At 43.2% G+C, this 26,580-nt stretch overlaps 1 protein-coding gene across 15 annotated transcripts in view; it reads right to left on the bottom strand.

Moving 5' to 3' along the window:
* exd3 (exonuclease 3'-5' domain containing 3) overlaps positions 1-25,450 on the bottom strand; it is a 395,662-nt gene extending 370,212 nt beyond the window's left edge. For 7 of the 15 annotated variants that reach the window (XM_072566224.1, XM_072566221.1, XM_072566228.1 and 4 more), the window contains exons 1-3: positions 25,296-25,450; positions 21,922-21,982; positions 120-197 (exon numbers count right to left, since the gene is read on the bottom strand). The gene's annotated coding sequence lies outside the window, so the exon portion shown is untranslated. Of the gene's footprint in view, positions 1-119; positions 198-21,921; positions 21,983-23,980; positions 24,181-25,295 lie in introns of all 15 variants that reach the window. The other 8 variants (XM_072566231.1, XM_072566229.1, XM_072566225.1 and 5 more) reach the window with 3 other exon arrangements.
* Between the last annotated feature and the right edge of the window lie 1,130 nt (positions 25,451-26,580).

Here is a 26,580-nt window from a genome sequence, read left to right on the forward strand (position 1 = left end):
TGTGGAGTAGTTAAGGTCAGTTTATTAGTTCACATTGCGTGGAGTGGAACCGTACTCTCAAATCAAAATTCAACAGAAAGTGAGAACACATCAGTCCAAATACACATATGGAGAGGCACCTCTGCTTTCAGCTCGATTCCAACAATTCTGTTCAGCAAATGCTTGGCAGTAATTCCAACAGCAACTCCACAGGTATCCTAGAGTGAGATGAAGCAGAGGTATTGTCACTCGACTTGTCATTCTAATCACACTCTGGGAATCCAGGTTCAAATCCCACAACAGAGGATTGAGGAAACTGAACAATCAATCAGTCTTATCCAATCTAATGAGACCATACTATTGTTAACCAGTTATAAAAACCCATGCAGTTTCACTAATATCCCTTTGGAAAAGAAATCTAACAACCTTACCTGGTCTGACCTACATGCGAGTCCAGACCCACCGCAAGGTTGATTCTTAAATGCACTCTAAGATGGCCTGGCACACCTCTCAGCTGTTTCAAAGGAATGAAACCAGATTTCCGAGAAACAGCAAACAGCCTTGCAAAGTCTTCCTTACTAACATATGGGTATAAGAGCCAAAATTGGAAGACCTGTCTCTTAGACTAGTCAAGTCACAGCCTCTCAGTCCTACTGAAAGTCTGTTCATCATCTGCAAAGCACAAGTCAGGAGTGTAATGAAATACTGAGTGAGTGGACCTCCACCAATACTCAAGCTCAATACCATCTGAAAGAAAGTAGCACACAGCTTGATTAACATCACATCTAGAAACCTTCACTCCTTCCACCACTAAGTGTCAGTGGTGTGTCTCATGTACAAAATGCACTGTAAAATCTCACCAAGACTCCTCAGACAGTACCTTCAAAACCAGTGACCATTACCATCTAGAAGAGCAGCAGATACACAGGAACACCACTTGTAAGTTTCCCTCAAAGTACTCAACAAATTGACATGGAAATATATCGTCTTACTTCAGTGTCACTGGATCAAAATCCTGAAACACTCCGTCTAACACTCTGGGTCTACCTACATCAAATAAACAGCAGCGGTTCATGAAGCTCACTACCACCTTCTCAAACACGAGGGATGGACAATACATGCTCGTCTAACCAGCGACATCCTCATCCCTGGAATTAAAAAATGACTATAACAAGACACTACAATTCAACAGTACCTCCAAGGTAAGGAGATAAGATATCAAAAAAAGAATCAGCCAATATGTCCTTCTTTCTTAATGATCCCTGTCTGATCACTTCCCAGTGAGCCATGCTGGAGCTCATCTGCTGCAGAAACTCCCATCCGTGCGTTTCTTACCTCCAGACTCAACTATTCAAATGTTCTCCTGACCAATCTCTCATCTTCCACTCTCCACATTCTCTACTGCCATATCCTAACTTGAATCAAACCCCATTCACCAATTACCTCTGTGCGCACAAACCTACAATGGCTTCCCCTTCCCCAATAATTACATTTAAATATCTCATCTTCGTGATTAAATTCAGCATGGATTTGACACTCCTCCACTGTCAGCATTCCCTCTGGTTCACCAGTTCTAGCCACTTGCCCCTATTCATTCACCGTGTTGGCAGCCAGGACTGCAGCTTTGTGGACACCAAGTTCTGCAATTCTCCACTTAAAATTTCTCTCTGCCCTTACAACACAACTTAAAACTTGCTCCTGTAACTGAGCTAGTCTTCCTCCATTCTAGGTGAGAATCTATTTCCATATGCTAAATGTTATCAATATTACATAAGCAATGAGAAACCTGACAACAGCTGATCAATACCTCAGGAGAGGTTATTCAAATAAGAATCTGAATATAGACAATATTTATCACAAAAAACATATCCACTCATTCACCGTGGGCGGCATGGAGGCACAGTGGTTAGCACTGCTGCCTCACAGCGCCAAAGGCCCAGGTTAAGTTCCCACCTCAGGTAACTGTCTGTGTGGAGTTTGCACGTTCTCCCCGTGTCTGTGTGGGTTCCCTCTGGGTGCTCCGGTTTCCTCCTACAGTCCAAAAATGTGCAGGTCAGGTGAATTGGCCATGCGAAATTGCACGTAGTGTTAGGTGAAGGGGTAAATGTAGAGGAACGGGTCTGGGTGGGTTGCTCTTCGGAGGGTCAGTGTGGACTTGTTGGGCCAAAGGGCTTGTTTCCACACTGTAAGTAATCTAATCTAATCATTCATCGGTTTGGTGGCTGTAGAGAAATTGCCTGCTGTGCTCTTTCGCGTAAAGCTAATGACAGCACTGTAAATCTTTTGCATCGTGAAATGCCATTAAAAGATTACATTTTTATAAATTAAATTATAAAATTATTAAAAATACATGTATAAAATTCACAGAACTTCTGTCTATCCCATCAGTTCTGTAATATAAGAAGTTAAATCTGGTTTTATTTATTATCTCAGAACCCTCACCAAGATTTTAGGATCATAATTCACTGTAAAATGAAATATGAAAAGAGTTTCAATGCCAAGCTATACAAGTGCTGGAAAATGGGATTAGGGTAGTTAGGTGGGCTTTTTTTGACTCGATGGGCTGAACAGCTTTATTCTATGCTGTTGACCTCTCCCTCTCTATTGCCTGTGATTTAAAAACATGTAGTTCCACAAAAAGTGCAGCAAGACTGGAGCTGGTTGAAATGTAATTTCCAGTGGGTTGGAACATATATACAATTGGGTTAGGCAATAAATAAAGACATGGAATCATTTCCCTAAGGACTTAGTGATAACAAATGAAGTTTGGAATTTTTCTCCACTATAGGGATAATTTTGACACATCAACTGCAAATTGCATTTGGTAAGCTTGCAGATTCCCTTACAATCATGAGGTCCATGGAAAGGAACAAGAATGCATTTTGACATTTGAGTCAAAGTCTTTGAAATGTTGCTAGCCTACCTGGTTTAATTGCCTTACATGGAGTTAGAATGGGAATACTGAGATCCTGCTTCCCCTTTCAGAAACTCAAAAGCAACAACCCTGAAACATCATTCAAATCAGATTTCAGTTCATTTTATTTCAGTCAAAATCAGGGGGGTTCACAGAGTCATAGAGATGCACAGCTCGGAAGCAGACCCTTCAGTCCTACTCGTCCACGCTGATTAGATATCTTAAGTGAATCTGGTCCCATTTGCCAGCATTGGCCCATATCCCTCCAAACCCTTCCTATTCATATACCCATCCAGATGCCTTTTGAATGTTGTAATTGTACCAACGTCCACACTTCCTCTGGCAGCTCATTCCATACACATACCACCCTCTGCATGAAAAAGTTGCCTCTTAAGTCCCTATTAAATGCTTATCCCAAACCTATGCCATTTAGTTCTGGACTCCTCCAATCCAGGGAAAAGACCTGTCCATTTGCCTCATCCATACCCCTCATGATTTTATAAACCTCTAAAAGATCATCCCTCAGCCTTCGATACTCCAAGGGAAACAGCCCCAGCCCATTCAGCCTCTCCCTATCGCTCAAACCTTCCAACTCTGGCAACATCCTTGTCAATCTTTTCTGAACCCTCTCAAGTTTCACGAAATCCTTCCAGAACTGCACACAATATTCAAAGCTGGCCTAACAATGTCCTGAACAGCTGCAACATGACCTCCCAACTCCAATACTCCTTGAATAAACTCCCTTTACATTCAACCACATTTCCTTTCAAGCAAGCTGTATCCAACTACTGACTGGAAGCATGATTCAACTTCACATTACATGGAATAAGCAACATATAGATCAGAGGTAATGAGGTGCACCCGGAAACAGCCATGCTCCATAACAACATCTAAATCCTAGCTGGCGTTTCTACTCAGGCACCCTCCGAATTAAATCCCCCAAAAAACGCTCTCAGAAATTATCTTAATCTGCAGTTCAATCCTTGAATGCTTCACCCGCAGGCTCCAAAAACAGTCTTTACCCTCCTTCCTTTTTCAACAGTCTGCTGCTCTTTTCAAAGGCACCAGCTGCTTGGTCTGAATTTACCTCGGTTACCTCTAAATCCTGCTGTCAGCTTCAGCTTTGGAATCTAGCTGTTGGGCCTGATCTTCCTCAAGAAACGGACACCACAAGCCCCATACAATTAAGCAAGCTAAGAAAGCGAATGGTCCAAAGGATCTGCATACCCATCTGGACAGGTGGGCATTGTAGATTTAGGTGTTGGGTTTTGAAAGCATTAATGCCGAAGAATGCATTAAGCACTGCCCAATATAGTCTTATAGAATTGAACCAGGGCACAGCTCTGGATCTCAAAGGAGATACATCTACCATTGACCGCCCTTCGCATATCTTCGTTACAATGTCCATAATACCAAGGAAATCTATAGCAACCTTGGAGGGAGTACAATGATATCTGGGCTTCAGGGATTACGTTGAGGAGAAATTATACAAATTAGAAAATTAACAGGAAAACAGAGAGTAAAGAAAGAAAAGCTATTTCCACTGTTTGGAGATTCTAGAACTAGGGGATACAGTCTGAGAATGAGGGCTAGACCATTCAGGAGAGATGTTGGGAAGCACTTTTACACACAAAGGATGGGAGAGGTTTGGCGCTCTCTTTCACAAATAACAGGTGATGCTAGATCAGTTGTTAATTTTAAATCTGAGATAGAATTTTTTTTGTTAAGCAAGGGTATTAAAGGGATTTGGACCAAAGGCTGGTATATGGAGTTCGGCCATAGATCTCATGAAATGGTGGAAAGGCTCAAAGGGCTGAATGGCCTACTCCTGCTTGTATGTTCCTATAAGGTAACTTGTACCTAGCTGTTTTCATGTCTTAAACAAGATTTGTTTATGCAAGAGCACCTTCTTGCGAGACTCCCTAAAGGTTTTTTTCCACCACATGAGACAACGCAGATGCTGTAGATCCTAATTTAAAAAGGAGTATGGCAGCAAATCTACCTTATCGCGACCAACAGTACACATTTCTCCTACAACAGTGAGAGGAAAGATTCATCATACAACAAGTACCAAGCTGCAAAATATTCTGATTGATGTTTCCTAAAAAAGCAGCATGTGTTGACTTTCTCAACTGCTTGTTGAGCCTCAGTAATCTCACAGTATTGGTCTCAAGATGGCAGCACCCTCTGAAGGACTATATAAAAAACACAAGCATGGTCACAGCTGCTAAGCCATTGTTGTGGAGGGAAACTGCTCAGAGAGATGGCCTGTGCTCAAGGCTTTGATACCTATAGCTCTGGGCAGCAGGGATTTAAAAGGAGGTAATCAACAGCCCTCAGCCTATCTGCCCCCTCGCTTCCCTAATGATTGCTGGACATGTTGGGTCAGGGTACTTGCCTGCTCTTAGGAAGATCTCAGTACCATCAGCAATTTAGGTTTAATTGAATCTAAAGAGCTTTCCACCAGTGTCAGTCAGCCTCCGCCTCCAACAAGATCAGACATGACAGCCAGACCAATACACTATTTTCTGACTTTGCACCTGCTGCCACTAATTCGTAGCACCAGGAAAATTCCATTATACTTCAAGCATTCCATAATGTATCTAAAATAAGGAATGAAGAAATGCATCCTTTTAAACATATGCAAGTTTTTATACAGGCACAAGATTCCAGATGATTAATGCCAGTTTGCAGAAAGTAACGCAAGGACGTATGGTAGAGATTGTTCAGCTGGAGTTTTAGTCCTATTGACATAGAGGTCTTAAATAAAATACTGCTAGGAGAAAGTGAGGACTGCAGATGCTGGAGACCAGAGTTGAAAAGTGTGGTGCTGGAAAAGCGCAGCAGATCAGGCATCATCCGAGGAGCAGGAGAATCGACGTTTCAGGCATAAGCCCTTCTTCAGGCTGCCTGATTCCTAGCCCACACTAACAAGAGACTGCATGGTCAACGCTGAGGTACTGGCTAGCAGGGGTGAGCCAGACAGACAATGTTTAGTCAGTCGGGGGAGACTCTGTATGATGGAGGTCATTCCAAACTGCAGTGATACACATCCTGTGCATCAGTCTCTAGAGCCTCTGACTGTTCCTCTACATTTAGAAGTCAAATGCCAGATTCAAAACATGGCCATCATGTCTCATGAGAACTAAATCTTCCAACATGAGCGTGTCCTATAAAATTTTACAGAAATACATGACTAAATCCTAATTAGAGTCTTAAATTCCAATCTACTATACTACTGACACAGTGTTGCATTTATATAGCAACTTGACAAACTAAAAGCTCCAAGGTGTTTCCCAGGAGTGTTACAGAACAAAATTTGATATATCCCATGAAAGGAGTATTAGGCCAGATGAACAAAATTTGGTGAAAGATTTTAAGGAGCAACTTGAGGAAAAGGGAGATAGAGAGACAGAGAATTTAGGAATGGAATACCAGCACTTCGGCCTGAGGCAGCTGACAGCATGGCCAACAATGGAGTTATTAAAATTGTAATGTTCAAGAAGCCAGCAGCACGGTGGCTCAGTGGTTAGCACTGCTGCCTCACAATGCCAGGAACCTGGGTTTGATTCCAGCCTTGGGCGACTTTCTGTGTGGAGTTTGCACATTCTGCCCGTCTCCGTGGGTTTCCTCTGGGTACTCCGGTTTCCTCCCACAGTCCAAAGATGCGTGGATTAGCCATAGGAAATGCAGAGTTATAGGGATATGGACGGGGGATGGGTCCGGGTGGAATGCCCTTCGGAAGGTCTTATGAACTCAAAAGAATGAATGACCTGCTTCCATGCTGTAGAGATTCTATAAAGCCAGATTTTGAGATGGTCAGAGACCTTGAGGAGTAGTGGAGGAAATCAGAGTTGGAGATAGATGAGGTCCCAGAGGGATTTGAATACATAGTTGAGATTTTTAAATATTGACCCGCAGTGGCATGAAGAGCTCTGACACCACAATATCTGCCATAGAGTTCCTACCAAGTGTTAACAATTGCATGGTCCCTTGTTGCCCTCCCATGTTTTTTTACAACAGTGGACTTGACCTGATCAGACAATCCTGGCAGCCTGGAGAAGCCAGTGAAAAAAAGTATGCGTTTTTCACTCGATAAGTCAACAACCGAAGCAGCTCACCTCCCTGCCACTCACACACTCTCTCACTCACACACACACACACACACACACACAGTTCTCACATCTCATTCTCAGAGCTCTGTGTAATTGGTATTCTGTTCAACCTTTAAACTGTATTATGCTGCAAAATATCTCAATTGGAAAGGAAGTGTCTTACATTTAGCAGAGCTCATCAGGATTGACTTGCACTAATTCAAGAAAAGAGGGAGACAGAAAGTAGGAAATTATAAGCTAGTTAGTCTAACATCAGTTATAGGAAAGATGCTAGAATCCATTAAAAGATTATTGAAGGATACTTAGATAATCACAATGCATCCAAGTAGAAGCATCATGGCTTTATGAAAAGGAAACTGCTTACAGAGTCATAGAGATGTACAGCACAGAAACAGAACCTTTAGTCCAACTCGTCCAAGCTAACCAGATATCCTAACCTAATCTGGTCCCACTTGCCGGCATTTGGCCCACATCCCTCTAAATCATTCCTATTCATATACGCATCCAGGTACATTTTAATTGTACTAGCCTTCATCACTTCCTCTGGACGTTCATTCCGTACATGCACCACCCTCTGCATGAAAATGTTGCCCCTTTGGTCACTTTTAAACCTTCTATTGGAATTGCTGTTTTTAAACAAAATAACATTCAGGGTGAGTGGGTGGGAACTGGGATTTAGTTTCCAGAAAAGCATTTGATAAGGTCCCAAATCAAAGGTTGCTACAGTAGGCAGCATGGTGCATGGTAGTATATTAGCATGGATAAAGAATTGTAACTAAAAGGCAGCTGGGAGTTGGGATAAATGGGCCTTTTTTGGGTTTACTAGCTGTCACTTACAAAGTGCCACAGGGATCAGTGCTGATCTACAATCTATACCATTAACTAACAAAAAGAGTGCCCAAATATGCAGTAGCTGAATTTGCCAATGACACCAAGATACATGCGAAAGTAAGTTGCCGACAGAAGAAAGTGTGCGCGCATAGGAATGTAGACAGATTAAGTCAGCAAGAACTGGGTAGATATAGCACAAGATGGGTAAACATAAACTCCATTTTGAGAGAAAGAATCAAAGAGTAGTTCAGTGTTTAATTGGAACTCAGTAACACAAAAGTGTGTCCTAGTCTATGCGGGTACAAGTGATTAGGAAGGCAAACGGAACGCTTTTGTTTATTGCAAGGTGAAGGAAATTCAAAAGAGAAGTTTTTCTGCAGCTCAGAGGGCATTGACGAGACCACATGTGGAGCATTGGATACAATTCTAGTCTACTTATTTGAAAAAAAAAGATACAATTGTTTTAGAAGCAATTTAGAGAAAGCTCACTCAGCTCATTCCTGGGATGAAAGGTCTATCTTATAAATAAAGATTGAACAAGTATACCTATGCCCATTGGAGTTTAAAAGAATGAGGGATGATCTTATTGAAACATGAAAGATCTTGTGGGGGCTTCACAGGGTTGATGTCAGGAAGATGCTTCCACTTCCTGTGAAGGCTAAAACTAGGAGACACAGTTTAAGAACAAGGGGTCAGAGATGAGATTTTATTTCTCCACAGGTCATTGGAGTGTGGAATCCTCTTCAGAAGATGTGCAGGTTGGGTCTTTATTTAAGGCTGAGTTCGATACTTTTTAATCCACAAGGAAGTCAAGAATTATGGGGAGTGGACAGAATTGTGAAAATGAGACCACAACCAGATTATTGAGTGGTAGTGCAGATGAAAAGGACTAAATGGCTTACTCCTTTTAAGTCCTAGATGTGCATTCTCAGATAGTCTGCGATTTCGCCATGGTGGGGATGACAATCTCCAATTGTAGGATTTGGACTCATATTCCCAGGAGCTCTGGATGACCAGCCCAATGACATTACCAGGAGAAAGTGAGGACTGCAGATGCTGGAGATTAGAGCTGAAAATGTGTTGCTGGAAAAGCGCAGCAGGTCAGGCAGCATCCAAGGAGCAGGAGAATCGACGTTTCGGGCATGAGCCCTTCTTCAGGAATGAGGAAAGCGTGTCCAGCAGGCTAAGGTAAAGGTAGGGAGGAGGGACTTGGGGGGAGGGGCGTACCTGGGGTGTGCAGTGAGAGAGGGACTCACTGAAATCCTTGTAGAGGGAGGAAGAGAGCTTCTTCAAGGAAGGCATCCTTGCAAGAGGATTCGCAGTAGGTTAAAATCTTCGAGGAGAAAGTGAGGACTGCAGATGTTGGAGATCAGAGCTGCCTGACCTGCTGCGCTTTTCCAGCAACACATTTTCAGCTCCGATCTCCAGCATCTGCAGTCCTCACTTTCTCCTCGAAGATTTTAACCAACTGCGAATCCTCTTGCAAGGATGCCTTCCTTAAGCTCTCTTCCTCCCTCTACAAGGATTTCAGTGAGTCCCTCTCTCACTGCACACCCCAGATACGCCCCTCCCCCAAGTCCCTCCTCCCTACCTTTTATCTTAGCCTGCTGGACACACTTTCCTCATTCCTGAAGAAGGGCTCATGCCCGAAACATCGATTCTCCTGCTACTTGGATGCTGCCTGACCTGCTGCACTTTTCCAGCAACACATTTTCAGCAATGACATTACCACTCTGCCAACATAATCCTCATAAAGCAACATGACCCGCACCTCTTAAATGTAATAGTTTTATATGCTTCTCTCATGCATCCTATTTTCTACAGTTAAAATTTAACTCTGAAAGCTAAAAATTATATAGTAAATCACTAAGCACAAACAGGATATTTGGAAAAGCCTACATCTACCTTCACTGAGATCTGCTTCAGCACCTTAGATTTATGACCATCTTTAAATTATTTCTTACATCATTGGCTGCCAAGTTATGTTGTTCTTCTGACCTGTTCTTCTTCCATTCCATCTTACAGCCACCCCTTCATCACCCAGATCTCACTTTATACAATTTCCTTGTTTTAAATCCTTCCCTTGCCTCTTCTAAAAACTTTTCAAAAGCCATGTGTTTAGTTGAGCTTGGGTATTAAAAGCAGACAAGCTGTGGGTGGGGCAGATCATCATGGGTCAGGATTTTATATTGACTGTTACAACTAGATCCAGAGTTTGGAAAGTGAATCGGAAGTGAATCATTTACTGTAAGCCTAAACTTGGAACAGATTCAGGTCTGCCAGACGCACTGGGTTATTTATTTGAAACAATAACACTGCTACGGGCCAGAATTACTTGAACCAGCATGAAAGAAACTAAATGATATGGGAAATGAAAACTGTCTACACATCAAATATTTACAGTGCTCCTTACTAATGTACATGCCCTGGATTCAACTTGGTCCCATTGCAAATAAATTGCCATTGTTACAAATATTCTCAAACAGAATAACAGTACCAAACAAATACAAAGGTAACCTGGAAAACAGAAGAGAAACAAAAGGGAGAATATAAGAAAATATTAGTAGTTAATATAAATAGAACATTAACACGTTCACCAAGGTCTAACCATTAACAGGGCAATCAAATAAAAAAAAAGAAGGCTGAAAAGGCTTGAAAAGATCACGAGTATGTTGTACCTGTCCTTACTAATAAACAGAATGTCATCAACAATAACATAAGAAATGGGTGGTAGACAAATTGAAATGGATAAGGAGGATAGACCAAAAGGAACAGCAATGCTCAAGGCAAAAAAGTCACCGAGCCCAGAACGGATACTGAAATAAAAGCTTGAAATTGCAGCCACTGTGCTTGCAATCTTACATTTTTCGCCAAAAAGGCAGTAATACAGGAAACAGAAAAGCTAAATTCTGCACAGCAAGGAGAAAACAACCAGATAACCCGATAGTCAAGACACTCTTCTTGGGTTGGACATGAAGCAGAACTTTAAAAGAATAAAAATAATTGCAGATGTTGAAAATTATATAAAGAAAATCCCCGAAATACTCAGCTGATCCTGCAGTACCTATGGAGAGAAAGAAAATGAACATTTCACCCTTTTATGGAATAGAATACTTAGAGATGTAATAAAGGTGCATGAAAGAAAAGAACAAAGAAAAAGATGGAAGGTCAAGTGAAATGCAGGAGAGATAAAATGAGATATTGTAGAACAAAAAACAAAGAACTTAGAACTTAACAGCGCAGGAATGCATCCTTCAGTCCATGATGTTGAGCTGTACATGACACCAAAATAAACTAATCCCTTCTGCCTGCCCATGGTCTATATGCCTTAATTCCTTGCATATCCATGTAATTATCTAAAAGCCCCGATCATACTGGCCTCCATCACCACATCTGGCAGTACTTTCCAGAAACCTACCTATCAGTGTAAAAAAAATTGCCCCTCTTATTTCCTTTGAACTTTCCCCCCTCATCTTAAATGGCTACCTATTGCTTCTCTGGCAAAGTCTCATTGCTCCTTGATCTGATAAGCCTTGCTTCGGCCATTTTAGAGGGCAATTAAGAGCCAATCACAATGCTGCAGTTGATATACAGACAACAGATTTATCTTGCTAACATACACTGATTTCATCATCATTGTTGCGGATGTTAATTGCAGATTTATTAATTGAATTTAAATTCTTGTATGTGTTATTGGGGTAACACACTGGAAATCAGTCCAGCCATTCGCAGAGCTTTCACAAAAGTTAAAAACTTTACCAAAGTAAACAAAGTTTCTAATTTGCCCGTCAGATAGACTCAGGTTAACAGAAGTGTTATGGACCAGGCTGGAACCTCTCAAAACATTTCAAGAAAGTAGCCCAGACCCTATCTTTTCCAGTTGCTTTAAGCAGGTGTAACGTGGATATTCCAAGAGTGATGTAGCTGGTCAAACCACTCAGTTTTAAACGAAACTGAATTTATTTACAGACTACTAAATGAAACACCAAGAGAGAATAGAATATAGGATAACTTAACCTATCTGAAAATCTTAGCAACTCTATCGCAACTCAAGGATGCTGTTCCAATTTCCAGCAACATCCCCATAAACACTCCCTTGGCAAATAAAGTAAAATCAAACTCAGGTTCTTACAGGAAAGGTGTCATACAGAGAATCAGCTAGAAAATCTCTGTTGAGTCAGGGAACATTTTCCCCAACAGCTGTCTTTGACTAGCACCTTCAAAACTAAACCAAACTAGAAAACAAACCTGAGCTAAGAGAACAGACCACTCCCCTTTCATAATACGACTGTCTATAAAATAAACCTGAGGCGTCCTCTGATTATTGACTTAGCCATTATTAAAGTAGCCAGTTCGGACATAATGGGCACCTCTGCCTCTACAACCTTCTTGGAAAAAACCAAGGGCAGCAGAGTTACAGAAGACATGGACCAGATTTCTGTACTGAATAAGAATTAATTACTTGTATTACAAATAAATAGATTGGAACCACAGGGAAACAACTGAATTGTCAACATACAACCCTGCTAGTTAAAACACCCTAACTTCACTCCCATCACACCCCCTACACACATACAGACAATAACAAAAAACATTTTTGTTACGGATGGACACGAGACGTACTGGGGAAGCAGTTCCATGATCCCTGTCCGCAAGGTGCTCAGAGATGGCTCTTTTGCTTGCCATGATTTTCTGTTCTTTACTCACTTTTCGCTTCTTTACAGGAGGCATAGGTGATCAGTGCACTAACTGCACAGCAACCAGCAAGGGAAAAATAGCCTGGCTTTCTTCAGGGTTTAATACTTAACCAGAAAGAAAGAAAGACATACAATCTGCCCTTGCTGCAGTACAAAGACATCTGTCAGTATCATTCACAACCACAACCTGTTCAGCAACCCAGGAGCCAATCTGATAATTGCTGCCAGGCCACTGTCCTTTGGCATCCACAAATGGTAACAACTCCACAAACCAATCAGCAAGCTGTTGCTGGCTGAAACCCACTTTGTGCGCACTCCAAGGTGCCAAACAGTCTTTGAACAGTTTTAGCAGCGCAGCAGAGTGCACATATCAAGTAACTGAAATTCATTAAACTTCTTAAAAATGCAACAATTTCCTCCACAAGCAACAAGCCCAGAGAACCTTGACCCAAAACCTAACCCTAGATAGCGAGGAATAGTCAGGGCAGGATAAGAAAGAGAAACTTCAAGCAGATAAAAAGGAAGCAAATCAACTCAGGTCTTAGTGTTTCAAAAGTGTGAGGATGATCTTAAGAAATCAATTAGGAGAAAAAAAGAGGGGTATAAAAATACTGCAGGTAAGATCGGGGAGAATCCCAAGATATGTTAGAATTACATCAAGGGAAGAGGATAATCTGGGAAACAATAGTGCCCATTAGGAGCTAAGAGCGCAATCTGTGCCTGGAGCTAGGGGATACTGGCAGATTTTTGAATGAAAAATTTCACATCTGCCTTCATTTAGGAGGGTCTAGATACAGAACTCAAGTAGAGGGACTGAGAGGCTCTTGAGCAGTTTGACATAGCAAGTTTTTGGGGGCTTAAATATGGACAAACCCCAGGATCCAGATGAACTGTATCCCAAGTTGCTATGGGAGACAAGGGAGGAAATTACAGGGTCTCATCCAGTTTTCTTAAGTTCTTCTCTGGCCACACGGTGGTGCCAGAGGACTGGAGCTCAGCTAATGTGGTTCTATTTTTCAAGAAAGATGATAGAGATTCACCAGGCAATAACAGACCAGAGGAGTCTAACATCAGTGGTCGGGACAATTTTGGAGAAAAGTCTGAAGGAGAGAATTAATCTCCACTTGGAGAGACAAGGTTTGATCAGGAATAGTCAACGTGGCTCTGTCAGAGCGAGATCGCCCCTAACAAATTTGGTTGAATTTATCAAGGAGGTGACCATGTATGTTGATAAGGGTAGTACAGTTGATTATGTTAATAAGGATTTCAACAAAGCATTTGACAATATCCCACATGGGAGACTGATAAAGAGGGTAAAAGCACACGAGATCCTAAGTAGCTTGGTATGTTGGATCAAAAATTGGCTGAGTGGCAGGAGACAGAGGGTGGTAGTAAATGGATGCTGTAATGACAGGAGGCCAGTGTCCACTGGCATAAAACAGGGATCAATGCTGGGTCCCTCACTGTTTGTGATATATGTAAACAATATAGAAGAAAATGCGTGTCAAAGTAATCAGTAAGTTTGCAAATAATAAAAAGAGTGGCCAGGTGGTTGGAGTGAGGAAGAAGGGCTTAGCTTATAGGACGATATAGGCAATCGCTCAGATGAAAAAAATCAGTGGCAGATGAAAATTCATTATGTGTGAGGCGATGCATTTGGAAGAAGTTAGAAGACAAAAAAGTACTTGATGAACGGCAAAACAGTAGGAAGCTCAAAGGAATCTTGGAATGTTCGTTCACAGAACCCTGAAGGTGGCAGGACAAATTAATAGCGTAGTTGGGATGACATATGGGACACTTGTCTTTGTCAGTCGTGGTACAAATTATAAGGACAGGGAGGTCTTAGTGGAGCTGTACAAATATTTGGTTAGGCCTCAGCTTGAGTCCTCTGTACATTTCTGGTCCCTGCACTATAGGAAGGATGTGATTGCACTGGAGGGGGTGTAGAGGAGATTCACCAGAATGTTACCCAGGATGGAGTGTTTCAGCTATGAAGAGAGGCTGAATAAACTTAGGTTGTTTTCTTTTGAGCAGAGAGGGTTGACAGGGAACCAGATTGAGGTGTATAAGATTGTGGGGCATAGACAGGATAGATAGAAAATAGCAGTTCCCCTAGTTGAACAGTCAGTAACAAGGGGACATACTTTAAAGGTGAAAGGTAACAGGTTAGAGGGAATTTCAGGATTTTCTTTCACCCAGAGGGTGGGGTCACTTTGGAATGCACTATTTGAGAGGGTAGTCAAGGTGGGAAAACTCAACCTATAAAGCATACATGGTCAAGTACTTAAGATGTCATGGCGTCCGAGGCTATGGACCAAGTGCTGAAAAGGGTGATTAATGCAGAAGGGTGATTCTGCAGTCTATAATTCTATGAATAGTTAGGTTGCTATTTTTGACCAGCACACACTCAATGGGTTTAAGGGACTTTTTCTGTGCTGTAAATCTCTATGACTCTAAAGCCCTGGTCAGACCATATCTCAAATCAGTGAGAGTAGTCTGGACACCACAAAAGGAAGGAGACGTTAGAAGGAGCTGGAGCAGGGTTTGGACAGACAGTAATGTAGTTTTATCAGAAAGCCATAAATATAACGAAACAGGCAAGTGCAGATGCTGGAGAGCTGAAACAAAACCAGAAACTACTAGAAAAACGCAACATGTCTGGCAGCATCTGTGCAGAATGACACCTAGGCACCAAGTGTTAAATTATGAGTAGAAACCACACAAATGAATATTGCATCTTCTAGAATTTAGATGTTAATTAGATTGAAGTTGAAGTTGGAGATATTGTGAGGAACAGATAGGTTCTCTCTTCCATTTGGGTGGGGAGCTTGGATTAAGACATAGAATATAAAATCTAGAACCAGCTGCCTCATAATTACAAAAGGCACGGCCAGGGTAGATTGTGAGAATCTCTTCCCCATGACAGATGTGTCTAGGATCAGATGACAAAAGTTGAAGGTGAAGAGTCAGTGTTTTAGAGGAGTTCTGAGGAAATTATTTTGCATCCTGTGCATGGTAGAAATATGGAACATGCTGCCTGAGAGAATGGAGGAGACGGGTACTTTCACAACATTTAACAAGCATCTGAGTGAGCACTTAAAATGCAACAGCTAAGACTATGGACCAAGTGCAGATAAATGAGATTAGTCTAATTTATTATTTGTTGACTGACAAAGTGCCTCTTTCTACGCTTTTTGACTCGGAGACCCTGAAAAACAAATTGAATGCCAGTTGATTGTTCAGATTGTGAGTTTGCTCGCTGAGCTAGCAGGCTTGTTCTCAGATGTTTCGTCACCATGCTAGGTAACATCATCAGTGAGCCTTCGGTGAAGTGCTAGTGTTATGTCCTGCTTTCTATTTGTGTGCCTTGGTCACAGAGTCATAGAGATGTACAGCACGGAAACAGACCCTTCGGTCCAACCCATCCATGCCGACCAGATATCCCAACCCAATCTAGTCCCACCTGCCAGCACCCGGCCCATACCCCTCCAAACTCTTCCTATTCACATACCCATCCAAATGCCTCTTAAATGTTGCAATTGTACCAGCCTCCACCACTTCCTCTGGCAGCTCATTCCATACATGTAGCACCCTCTATGTGAAAATGTTGCCCATTAAGTCTCTTTTAGATCTTTCCCCTCTCACCCTAAACCTATGCCCTCTAGTTCTGGACTCCCCGACCCCAGGGAAAAGACTTTACCTATTTACCCTATCCATGCCCCTCAATTTTGTAAACCTCTATAAGGTCACCCCTCAGTCTCCAACGTTCCAGGGAAAACAGCTCATCCTGTTCAGCCTCTCCCTATAGCTCAAACCCTCCAACCCTGGCAACATCCTTGTAAATCTTTTCTGAACCCTTTCAAGTTTCACAACATCTTTCCGATAGGAAGGAGACCAGAATTACACAATATTCCAACAGTGGCCGAACCAATGTCCTGTACAGCCGCAACATGACCTCCCGACTCCTGTACTCAATACTCTGACCAGTAAAGGAAAGCATACCAAAATCCTCCTTCACTATCCTATCTACCTGCCACTCCACTTCCAATGAGTTATGAACCTGCACTCCAAGGTCTCTTTGTTCAGTAACACTCCCTAGGACCTTACCATTAAGTGTATAAGTCCTGCTAAGATTTGCTTTCCAAAAATGCAGCACTTCGCATTTATCTGAATTAAACTCCATCTGCCACTTCTCAGCCCGTTGGCCCATCTGGTCAAGATCCTGTTGTAATCAGAGGTAACCCTCTTCGCTGTCCACTACACCTCCAATTTTGGTGTCATCTGCAAATTTACTAACTGTACCTCTTATGGTCACGTTAAAATCATTTATGTAAATGACAAAAAGTAGAGCGCCCAGCACCGATCCTTGTGGCACCCCACTGGTCATAGGCCTCCAGTCTGAAAAACAACTCTCCTCCACCAGCACCCTCTGTCTTCTACCTTTGAGCCAGTTCTGTATCCAAATGGCTAGTTCTCCCTGTATTCCATGAGATCTAACCTTGCTAATCAGTCGCCCATGGGGAACCTTGTCAAACACCTTACTGAAGTCCATATAGATCACATCTACTGCTCTGCTCTCATCAATCCTCTTTGTTACTTCTTCAAAAAACTCAATCAAGTTTGAGAGACATGATTTCCCATGCACAAAGCCATGTTGACTATCCCTAATCAATCCTTGCCTTTCCAAATACATGTACATCCTGTCCCTCAGGATTCTCTCCAACAACTTGCCCACCACTGAGGTCAGGCTCACCGGGCTATAGTTCCCTGGCTTGTCCTTACCACCCTTCTTAAACAGTGGCACCATGTTTGCCAACCTCCAGTCTTCCAGCACTTCATCTGTGACTCGATGATACAAATATCTCAGCAAGAGGCCCAGCAATCACTTCTCTAGCTTCCCACAGTGTTCTCGGGTACACCTGATCAGATCCTGGGGATTTATCCACCTTTCCCCGTTTCAAGACATCCAGCGCTTCCTCCTCTCTGGACATTTTGCAAGACGGCACCATCTATTTCCCTACAGTCTATATCTTCCATATCCTTTTCCACAGTAAATACTGATGCAAAATACTCATTTAGTATCTCCCCCATTTTCTGCAGCTCCACACAAAAGTTGCCTTGCTGATCTTTGAGGGGCCCCATTCTCTCCCTAGTTACCCTTTTGTCCTTAATGTATTTGTAAAAACTCTTTGGATTCTCCTTAATTCTATTTGCCAAAGCTTTCTCATGTCCCCTTTTTGCCCTCCTGATTTCTTTCTTAAGTAAACTCCTACTTCCTTTATACTCTTCTAAGGATGCTGTCTATACCTTACATATGCTTTCTTCTTTTTCTTAACTAAACCCTCAATTTCTTTAGTCATCCAGTATTCCCTATACCTACCTGGTCTCTTAAGGTGGGTGATATAATTTCCAGTTCTTTTTCTCAAGAGATTAGTAAATGGTTGGTTGTTTTCCAGTCAAATCAAAACAACATTTTAATCTGTCCCTCTCTCCTGGCCCACTTTTGTTTATAATGAGGTGGAGACTTCAAAGTTCAGGTAATATATTTGATCTTAAAATGATGTTTGATGCCTTCTGTGGCAGTCTGATGGGACTTCAGCTTTTTAGATATTTCAATCTCCTGGCTCAACTCTGAGAATAACCAACCCTGTGAAGACCTTTTTATGCCCAAAAATTCCCTTTCCATGAACTGGTAACTATGCCCTGGCACTTTAAGTGCTCACCCTGACTCTTCTGAAATGCTTGCAACAGTACCTGCCTCACCACCCACTCAGGCAGTACATTCCATACTTCTACTACCTCTGATAAATATTTTCCTCCAGTCGCCTCAAAACCACTTACTTCTCACTTAAACCAGTCGACCTTGGGGAAAAGATTCTCACAATCTATCCTACCTACACCTCTCAATTTTACTCAGAATTTTCACATTTGAAAAAAAGGTAATTCTTCGCATACAAAGCAGACTCCACAACAACTTTGTTTGCTGGGAAGGGTGTTTGAATTGGTTGTTAAAGGAACAGGGTTCGGAGCCAATCTTTAATTGGAGAATATTTCAGCTTATCAGCATTGGGTAAGCAGTTGGCTAATTTAGCAGTGGAGGAGTCGAGATTCAGTGAGGTAAAGGTGGATGCCATTAATGTATTGGTGAAAAGAAATGCTGTGGATTCAGGTGATTTTGCCGAAAGGCAATGTGTCACTGAGAAATATCGCAGTCATAGGAGGTATCAATTATGACCAAAAATTCACTTGATTCATAGCAGGTAACAAAGTGCACTCCCACAAACTGAAGATGTCATTGCTTTCATTGTTGATGTAGAATGCAGTCAACTCTCCTCACAGCGACATGATTTGGGCCCAGTACCTGTGTGGGTGACGGTCTTTAGTTGGCAGTACGGCTACATTGCTGGAAAGACTAAAAAGTTTATTGCTCATCCCTAATTGTCCTTGATGTGGTGGTAGTCAGCTGCCCTCTTGAACCACAGGGATTACAACCTCAGTTGTTAGCAAATGAGCTGCAGCTTTTTAACTGTACAACAGTAAACGAGCAGCTTTAAATATCTAAGTTAGAGTTTTTTTTGTTCGGAGGGGAATCTGCAGGTAATGATGAGGTCAAGGGTTTGGGAGGGGTCTTGTTGAGTTGCTACAGTGAATCTTGTAGATGGTACAGACCACTGGCACTGTGCATCAGTGGTAGAGAAACTGGCTATCTAAAGCTGCTTTGTCCTGGATAGTGTTGAGTGTCATTGGACAAATACATGCACTATCCATGCAAGGGGGGGGGGGGAGGGAGTATTTCATCATGCTCCTGATTTCTGCCTTGGAGATGAAAAGGCTTTGGGGAGCCAGGAGGCAAGTTACTTTCTGCGGAGCTCCTAATCTTTGACCTGTTTTCATAGCCACAGTGTTTATATGGCTGTTCCAATTCAACTTCTGGTCAGCACTAAACTGCAGGATCTACATGGTTTTGGAATTCAGTGATGCAAATATTATTGCACCTCAAGGGGAGATGATCAGATTTTGTCTTGTTGGAGATGGTCATTGCCTGGCACTTGTGCAGCGCAAATCTCACATGCCACTTATCAGCCCAACCTTGGAAAATAGTGAGAAATCAGGTCTTTTAATCTGGATGTTGCACGGCTATGAGGATCAAACTACCACAGTTGACAGCTTGTCTGATGACGGACATTGAGGTCTTTAAACCCAAAGGACACTGTCGAAGGGGCCAATCAGTGGAAAAGTTAGACCACTTTAAGTAGATGGGGGAGTCTGCTGCAAAATATACATAAAGCTGGATGAATGTACAGGTTAAGGGGCAAGGAGGTTAGGCCCATGGATTGGGAATATGGTGTACAAACATGAAAGGCAAGAAACACAATATAATCTCAAAAGATGGGTCCAGGAGCAAATGTGCCCCCTAGAAAAAGGTCATAAGCTGTTAAAAGAAATCCTACTTACAGGAAGGGGAGATCAAACTGAGGCAAGATACACAATGTAGTTTAACAAGGAGCAGAAATATTGTGCAAACTAAAAATATGAGCAGAAGCTGGTGTGAGCCAGAAATCATAGTGGCCATGAACAAACTATAAAAGATAAATTAATAAAAAAGACATCAAACAGCAAAAGGTACAAAAGCTGGAAAGAATTTGGGGTGTACACAGAGTTAACAGACAGGTGATAATGACCCAATCACAGTGGTGGATATGCACCAAAAATGTATCACCTCATGGGGCTTATAAAGCTAAAGTGAAGCTAGTGACACGCAAGTGTGAAGCTAAACCGAGAGATTAAGACGCATGGGTAGATTCACCAGTAGCAGGAAGAGCAATTCTGAGGTTTTTTGGACTTTTTTAGCAATACATTCTTGTAGAAGAATTGTTATTAACGTGGTATTGCTATAGGGAGATTAGTTTATGTTCACCCTCCAAACAAAGCACCAAGTCGCAGTGGGGATCATCTCGTAGTTAGTCAATTGTGTATATAGCCTAAATGAGATCTCTAGAGTTTGGTATTTCAGAGTAACATCTATTTTATTAAAATTGGATTGTCTTTAATTTAAAGCAGACCCTGCCGTGCTTTTCTGGCATGACAGCACTCTTCAAGCACCTTTATGATGTATAGGGTTGATGGTTTTTTTGGAAAGGCAGGAGCATTGAGTTTGAAAACATTTTTATATATGGGCTGAAAACAGAACTCAACATTGTAAGTCAGGCTTTTGGAGCTTTTAAGCACATTGGTTTGATGATCAGGCAGAAAGGGTGTCACTTTGCAATGGCACTCACGTTTGGAAAATGTTAATCAAGTTAACAGTCAAAGTAGGACGTCACAAAAGGATGCTGTGACTTCCAAAACAAAAATGAAGGAATTTCAAAGTCTGACTGGACAGGTGAATTAGCTGTACATCCAAACAAAGCCAGATGCCAGGTTTGAAGTATTAGAGTTGGGTATGATGCTGTAAAATCCCCAAGATATTAATCAGGTGAACAAAACATTTAAAGTAAAAAATGAAACAGTGAATTTTGAAATTTCATTGGGAGATGTCAAGAACATAAAACCAGCAACTTAATGGCAGAAACACTCACGGTTGGTGAGGTACTGGATATGGCATTTTTCTTAGCAAATACATTGGAAAAAATTTTTCAAAAGAATTCAGAAGCAATATCCATCAAGTATTCCACCGATTATAGGTCACTATAGGATAATGAAGCCTCAACAAAATATGTGAATAAAGAAACTGACACTCAATACTGTAATTTTTAAAACAGTGGCTGGAGAATGGAGAGATCTCCCAATTGAAAGGGGTGGATAGCAGCAGCAATCTAATTGTTTGACAAAGAAATCAGCAAGCTTTCCTGAGAAACTGCTGGACATATTGGGAAAAGGATGCTTGGAAACAATGTGCAAAGAAAAAAATGGGAATATAATCTGATGCCATTTTGTTCGTTTTCTAATATGGATTGATTTACCTAAAAATGGACTCATTATCTAATCTGGATTTAAGGAATGTCTGCAACCAAATTAAATGAGAACAAGTAATGGATATATTAATGAGGAGTTAATTGGGTTTGAATTAGATATATAAATTTGTTAGGCATGAAATTAAATTTATAAATATGGAGAGGTAGGAATTATTGAGTAAGAGTCCTTTGGAGCATGATAAACTGAAATAAAGCTTTCACAAAACAGTGTGGACTTAAAATTTGTTTAAATACCATTGTCTTTAGGAGGAAAACATTCCAGGGTCTTCCTAACTCTTCACTGAGTTATCCAGCCCCTCAGCTCCTTTGTAACACCTACAGCACTGGCCCAGGCCTTACAGAATTGCAGCTCAAGAGGCTGCGCCCTGATGCTTTCAATTATTTAATGATATGATTACAAAAACACTTACTGATGCAGCTAGTCAGGACTTATGTCGCTGTTTGTCCCTCAACAAACCAGAGGCCAGGAACCTGCGAAAGTACAGACAGGGTGAGCCGAACATTGCAAGAACAGATGTAGTTTCAAGCCAACACAACAGCCACTCTGTCATTGTCAAATGCCATGCACAACAATAAGCCCATGATCACACCACTCCAGCTCAGTAAATACACCAGAGGCAAAGAAAGGGTTTGTGTATCTACACAGGAGTGTCAATGTGAGGGGACTATGAACACAACATGATAGCCCTTAGGTTTTCCCACTGAGTGCTAACACATAACTTAATAAAATATACATAGATGAGGGGAATCAAACTGCTGAGAAGATAAGGACAAAGACTGAATTCATATTGAATACAATCAATCAGACAACAAAAACCCGGACAGTACAGAGACAAATCTTCGCAAACAGGGCAGAGCGAGACACAGAATACACAAGAGGGCACCGCATGCATCAACATTCGCTAGGGCAGTGGAGCCACCACACCCAGTGACCCCCATGGGTGTACGGAGCCCCCAGGCCCCCAGTGACCCCCACCAGGGTACGGAGCCCCCACGCCCCTAGTGACCGCCACCTGTGGCAGGCCCCCCCTGCCCAGTGACCCCCACCAGGGTATGGGCACTGACTCTCACCCTGGGTACGGGACTCCACCCTCTGTACCTCACTTGGGTACAGGTGCAATGGCCCCAAATCTCGCTGGGGGACATGATTCCACACACTATATCTCATCCAAACCCACATCGAAAACGTCCATCTGTGCTAACCCCATTTCCCTGCAATTGGCCCAACCTTTCCAATCCACAGTTTTCTCCAAATGCCTTTTAAAATGTTGTTAATGTAACCACCTCAACCACTTCCGCTGGCAACTCATTTCATATGCATCCCACCCTCTTGTGCATGAATAATTTCCCCTCAGGTTCCCTTTTATTCTTTCCTCTCTAACCTTAACTGATGCCCTCTAGTCCTCGATTCCTCAACCCTGGGAAAAAAGCTGAGTGCATTCACACTATCTATGCCTCTCATGATCTTATACACTTCTAAGCTACCCCCTCTGTCTCCTTCCTCTAACTCAGACCCTTGAGTCCTGGCAACATCTTTGTAAACTTGTTCTGCACTCTTTCCAGTTTAATGAAATACTTCCTATAGCAAGGTGACCAAAACTGAACATAATACTCCAAGTGTAGCCTCACCAACATCCTGTACAACTGCAACATAACTTCCCAACTTCAATACTCAGTGCCCTGACTGATGAAGGCCAATGTGCTAAAAGCCACCTGTCTACCTGGGACTCCACTTTCAGTGAACCGTGCACCTGAACTCCAAGATCCCTCTGTTCCACTACACTCCTTTGGGCCCTACCATTCACCATGAAACTCTACCTTGTTTTGACTTCCCAAAATGCAAGACCTCACACTTATTAAACTCCATCTGGCATTTCTCAGCCCAATCCCCCAACTATTCCAGGTCCTGCTTCAATTCCTGATGAACTTCCTCACTGTCCATGCTTAGTAATCATGCCTTGTACCTTCACATCTAAATCAATGATATAGATAACAAACAGTAATGGGCCCAGTACCGACACCGGAGGCACACCCCTCATCACAGGCCTCCACTCCGACAAGCATCCTTCCACTGTTACCCTCTGCTTCCTATCGTCAAGCCAAATGTGTAGCCAATTTGCCAGCTTCCCCTGGATTCCATGCAATCTAACCTTCCAGAGCAGCTTACCGTGTGGCACCTTATCGAAGTCCATATAGACTACATCTACTGCCCTGCTCTCAGCAACCTTCCTAATCACTTCATCTAATAAATTTGGGAGGTATGATCTCCCACACACAAAGCCAAATCAAACCCTGACTTTCCAAATCCAGAAATTGAGAGGTATGTTTATTTTACCTCTCAGAATTTCTCGAGTAACTTAGCAACCACAGAAGTCAGGATTACTGGTCCATACTTCCCAGGTTTTTCTCTGCAATGCTTCTTGAGTAAGGGCACAACATTTGCTACCCTCCAATCTTCCGGTAACTCACCCATGGCTAACAACAATGCAAGAATATCAGCCACGGGCCCAATTGCTTGTTTAGCCTCTTGGAGAGTTCTCAGAGAAATCTGTTCAGGACCAGGAGATTTATTCACTTTGACACATTGTAATATGTCCAACACCTTCGCTACTGTGATATGAACTGTCTCCAGGATGTCACCACTAACTTCCCGAGCTCTTCATGTCATTCTCCATGGGAAACAGAGAGGAAAGATATTCACTGAGGACCTGCTGGGGTAAGGCCACAGGGGGAACCAACCCTCAGTGGGGGACAGCTCCCACACACACCCCGACCCTCAGCGGTGGACAGCTCCACCCCCCCGCCACACACACCCCCCGACCCTCAGTGGGGGACAGCTCCCACACACACACACACACACACACCCCGACCCTCAGTGGGGGACAGCTCCCCCCGCCACTCACACACACACACCCCTGACCCTCAGTGGGGGACAGCTCCCCACACACACACACACACACACACACCCCTGACCCTCAGTGGGGGACAGCTCCTCCACACACACACACCCCCGACCCTCAGTGGGGGACAGCTCCCCCACACACACACACACACACACACCCCTGACCCTCAGTGGGGGACAGCTCCTCCACACACACACACCCCCGACCCTCAGTGGGGGACAGCTCCTCCACACACACACACACACACACACACACACCCCCGACCCTCAGTGGGGGACAGCTCCCCACACACACACACACACACACACCCCTGACCCTCAGTGGGGGACAGCTCCTCCACACACACACACCCCCGACCCTCAGTGGGGGACAGCTCCTCCACACACACACACACACACCCCCGACCCTCAGTGGGGGACAGCTCCCCCACACACACACACACACCCCCGACCCTCAGTGGGGGACAGCTCCTCCACACACACACACACACACACACACACACCCCGACCCTCAGTGGGGGACAGCTCCTCCACACACACACACACACACACACACCCCGACCCTCAGTGGGGGACAGCTCCTCCACACACACACACCCCCGACCCTCAGTGGGGGACAGCTCCTCCACACACACACACACACACCCCCGACCCTCAGTGGGGGACAGCTCCCCCACACACACACACCCCCACCCCCGACCCTCAGTGGGGGACAGCTCCCCCACACACACACACACACACACACACACCCGACCCTCAGTGGGGGACAGCTCCCCCACACACACACACCCCCGACCCTCAGTGGGGGACAGCTCCTCCACACACACACACACACCCCGACCCTCAGTGGGGGACAGCTCCTCCACACACACTGACTCTCACCTACTAACTGTAATGTTATTAAAGGAGCTGTGTTCACATCACTGTCCACACTGAATACTCTCTTAATGTATAAAAGCTGAGGTTAATCTTAAAGTGACCGGCTACTTTGTTGATCTATTAATGTAATCCGCTGATGAAACTGCTTCCGGATCACTCCCTCCTGACCTCACATTACACGACACAACTCGAGCGCCATGTTGGTGAGGGCGACATCCGGCGTACTACTGTTGCCACATTGGTGAGGTCGAGATCCGTAGTACGAATGGCGCCATATTGGTGAGGGCGACAACCGGAGCATTCGGGGCGCCATGTTGGTGAGGACCGATTCCTGTCCCACTGGTGAGGTCACTGGCTGTCTGAGGTGTTGGTGTTCCATGTACCTCTTGACCATTCCTTGATTTGTGTGCCTTATTTCTGGTTATGAAGCCCAGAACTATTTATGTCCAACTTCCTCCAACGCCTAGGGACTTTGTATCGCATTCAGAATGTTTTATTTCACCTCGTTCTTGCTGCTGAAATCTGGAACTTTACAAGCCCATGCACTAACCCATCTTTATCCTCTTGTAGGTGTCACAACTCTCCTCGCAGTTTACACAACTTAAAAAATTCATATGTTCTCTAAATCCTGAAATTGTGATGAGTCTAAGTCATTAATTACAAATCTGAGAACAGTGCCCTTTGTATCAACCCCTCACAATAACGCAGCCTCTGGTATGAAAACAGCCAGGTACTATTCCGCTGCTTCAATCAGTGCTATACCATTGGCACCACTGTCCCTTTGCCAAGGATGCTGTTCTCATGCCCTTCATCCAGCACTTTCTGGAAGCCTACATACTCCACATCAGCTGCATCACCCTCATTAACCCTCCTGCTAAGTTCAGGAAAAACCACAATTGGTTTGGTTGAACACTATTTGTCTTTAACATATCTGTCAGGATTTTCTTTGACTTTAAACTTTTAACTCAGATGCGGATGTCACTGATTCGCCAGTATTTATTGCCCATGCGGAGATGGTGAGCTGCATTCTTGAATCTCTGCAATCCACGTGCTGCAGTTAATCCATCAGGAATTCCAAGAATTTGACTGAGCAATAGTGATGGAACAGCAAAATATTTCCCATGATAGGAAGTGGCTTGAAGGGAACTTGGAGGTGCTGATGGTGTTCCCACGTATCTGCTGCCCTTGACCTTCTCGATGGATACTGAAACAATTGCGATGATGTAAATCAGAAGCAAAAACAGAAGTTGCTAGAAAATCTCAACAGATCTTGCAGCATCTGTGAGGA

The sequence above is a fragment of the Chiloscyllium punctatum genome, chromosome 49 (genome assembly GCF_047496795.1).
Source record: "Chiloscyllium punctatum isolate Juve2018m chromosome 49, sChiPun1.3, whole genome shotgun sequence".
Taxonomy (NCBI): Eukaryota; Metazoa; Chordata; class Chondrichthyes; order Orectolobiformes; family Hemiscylliidae; genus Chiloscyllium; species Chiloscyllium punctatum.